Source organism: Vanessa atalanta, chromosome 14 (assembly GCF_905147765.1).
Source record: "Vanessa atalanta chromosome 14, ilVanAtal1.2, whole genome shotgun sequence".
Lineage (NCBI taxonomy): Eukaryota > Metazoa > Arthropoda > Insecta > Lepidoptera > Nymphalidae > Vanessa > Vanessa atalanta.
Window position 1 is genome coordinate 5,423,090 of NC_061884.1, and position 3,549 is coordinate 5,426,638.

The window sequence follows — 3,549 nt, forward strand, 5'->3', positions numbered from 1 at the left end:
TAAAATTCGCGTAATTTACAATATACCGTGGCTCCGATGGGCCGTAATTAAACAGAGCTTTGTGTATAGCCACAGTGTAGTTGTTTAATTTTATTTTTGTTCATAATGTACTGACTTCTGCTGGAATGATATATTTAATACTGAAATAAAGGCAATCTAAATTAAAATTATTCGTAAAAATAAGTTGTTTGTAATTAATTTTTTCGACTATAAAAAAACATTTATAAATAATAAAAAAAATATTAAGTTCTACAGCAGTAAAAATTCAAAATAGTTTTCGTTGTAAATATAGATGTCAGGTGTGGGGTTCGAACCCACGCTCCCTCTCGGGAACCAGAGCTTAAATCTGGCGCCTTAGACCACTCGGCCAACCTGACTGTTATCATATTGTGAAAATGTGAATTACTATAAACCAAGTAAATGCTTGCCTTATAACTATATATTTTTTTGGTTAAATTCAAAACAAAATATAGTGTATTATATTATATATTTTTAATGAATTTACGCAATATCTCCGCCGATTGAAAGCCGATTTCGTTTTTTATATTTTGTACTTTGTAAGTTACATTTAAATTGAAACAAAAAATTAAAAAAAAATGAAAATCACTTCAAATTACTGACATTATTAATAATTTTTATATTATTATTATTAATAAAACATAAAATTATTATTATATAATTATTATTGACTATTAACAAGTAAAACAAATATCAAAGTAAATATTTTATATTATACTTTATGTTTTATTTTTACCATTTTGTTATGGCATATTTATATATTTTCAAAAGTGTTAACCTGTTACAAAGTTCCGATTGTTCGTTTTTTTATGTAAAACACATATTGGCGGGTCTCGGTAGTGAGACCGATTTGTATGCCGTGACGCCATATTGTATGACGCGCTCATATACCGTCATGCCCTCCCCCCACCGCAGCCGGCTATCTTGTGGACGCGTGACGCCTGTACTATATAATAATATGTACACTGGGTTGCTATTATATTTCCCATTATAATAAAAATATGATGTGTGTTATTTTACCGCTGAATCGTTTTTTTTTTATACATACTTATGATTTTCTTTATTTTTTTGTGATTCTAATAACCATTAAATTCTAAGTCTCTCATAAGCCCAGCGTCCAGAGACAATTACTTTTTATGAAATCTGTCGTCTCTGTTTCTTCAATCACCCTTACGTAATTTATTATAACTAAACTTGTATTCATACCTATTATAATATATATGATCTCAATATATATATGAGCAAAAAGTAAATAATTATCTAATTATATAATATATATATATATAATCGAATAAATTGATTAAATAAGAATTATGCATTGTCCATTGTGTGCATATTTAAATCCGCATTTCATTCGAGTATTTAGTTAAATGAACAATAACCTCCTGGCAGTAATTTAAATAGAAACAGATGTCAGTAATTACGCTGGATAATTGATAAAATGATCAATAAATCAAAACCAATGACGACATTTAGCGAATAGAAAAATGACGTTTTAAAATAAATTGGTAATAAAAATATAATCAGTGCAAAAGAAGGTTTAAAGCGCATAAATGGTACTTTTCGAAAATTATGCTTTAGGTTTTTACTTTAAATGTCATTATCAAAAAGTCGATTATATTTAAAAAAAAATACCACATATACTTTACAATATTCATGAAATTTTAATGGGACTTTACTGTAGGTAATAAGTTAAGACTTAAACTTCACAAAGACTTAACATGACATTGATTGTCATTCATTTGTAAAAAAATATTGATTGTGACGAGTACGTAAAATGTAAAAATATAAAAATGAAATCGATTGTGTGTTGTTGTCAGGTGTGGGGTTCGAACCCACGCTCCCTCTCGGGAACCAGAGCTTAAATCTGGCGCCTTAGACCACTCGGCCAACCTGACGTACTAGAGGGTGACAAATATGTAGAACAGTTTATACTCTATTCCAACTAAAACAGGAAAAAAGCCAAATAAACAACATTTTACAGCAAAATTGACTCGATATCATTGCTCGAGAGCTTGATTAATCTATGATATTTACTACGGATTTACAAAAAAATGGCGTTTTGAACGTCGACTAAACTAAAAGTGGAAGAAAGTGGTTAAATGCAAGTGTTGTATTATAAATAAAGATATATTAAGCATAAACTCTTAGTAGTGCACAACATAGCTGTGTCATTAGCAAATCGCAAATGATATACGTAAATTTAAGGTTTGTTTATTTTTTTTTCCTACTTCCATTGGAATAGGCTATAAGTACAAGTATTATTATTATACCAAGCAATTATATTCTACCAAATCTGCAACTAGTACAAAGTGATACAAATCATATTGGCGATTTAAAGAAAATATAATATACAATCGGATTTTACAATACCCGATACATCTGCCAAACCAGAATCCAACCCGTTGCTTTGTATAATTGCACCAGCCCACAATAGTTTCCCTAATAAGGATCAAATTCTGGGAAGTAATGTTAAGTAGCGAAAACCTGTGTGTATATTTTCTTTAATTAAACCATATGACTTAACCAATTACTAGTTACAGTTCAACGTGAATAGATTTGAAGGCATTCATTAAAAAAAAAACGACACCACAAAGATTATACATATCTTTCCAAAATCTAAATTCTAGATAAAATATATAAGTTATAATGATTTTGATGTTTTCTGCAGAAATCATAATAATGTTAAGCGATACATGACAGAAATGTTTGCAAAGACATAGTAATTTTTAACTCACTGGCTTTTTTTATTACAGACACATAGTTTGATATGTATTGTTGTTATCTATTTGATTCTTTTTTCATTTATTTTCGTATTCTCAGTCTCTTTAATGTTATATGTAAGAACTGTTATTGGCTTATAGTTATTAAGTATTTGTTATTTTTGTTTATCAACGGCGGTATGTCCTCCAATTAAGTAGGTAAATAAATAAAATACACATTCCTGTGTCATAGCTATAAAGACGTGTTATTAATATTTATATTGATTAACATTAAATTAAAAATGGCCTTGATGTGATTTTTTCTATCCCAACTATCGAGCTCTCGCTTTTAGAAACGATATTGGTAAAAACATACAAAGATTTCCGAAAATGGAGATGAAAATTACGTCATCATCATCATCGGCCAATTATAATATTTTCTGAAGAGTTATGCCTACTTATAATATTACAGGTAATTTTTTCAAGTGAGCGTGAATGGGCAGATGTAAAACTACCAGCAAAAGCAATAATTGCTTGAAAGATTCTCAATGATTTTCACTTTGAAAATTCATCATTCGATTTTGTAGAAAATATATGATGATAAAAAAAATCACACTTATATTATTGTATGATTGTTTAGAGTGGATAATAATTATTAAATTGTGCAGTATTATTCTGTGAGACTTTGTATATCACTCTTGAAATATTTGAAACTGAAGGGGATACCCTATACTGATTCGTGTATCCTTAAAATGTTATAATTTATAATTCGTTATTCAAATTATTCGACATGGCGCTCAATTCTTAACACACACCAAAACCCTACTCC

The 3,549-nt window shown here is 28.9% G+C and overlaps 2 non-coding genes across 2 annotated transcripts; both read right to left on the minus strand.

Moving 5' to 3' along the window:
• Positions 1-293: 293 nt before the first annotated feature.
• On the minus strand, positions 294-377 carry Trnal-uaa. The gene has a single exon. It is a non-coding gene; the product is annotated as a tRNA-Leu (tRNA).
• Positions 378-1,832: 1,455 nt separating this feature from the next.
• Trnal-uaa lies at positions 1,833-1,916 on the minus strand. The gene has a single exon. It is a non-coding gene; the product is annotated as a tRNA-Leu (tRNA).
• Positions 1,917-3,549: the final 1,633 nt, after the last annotated feature.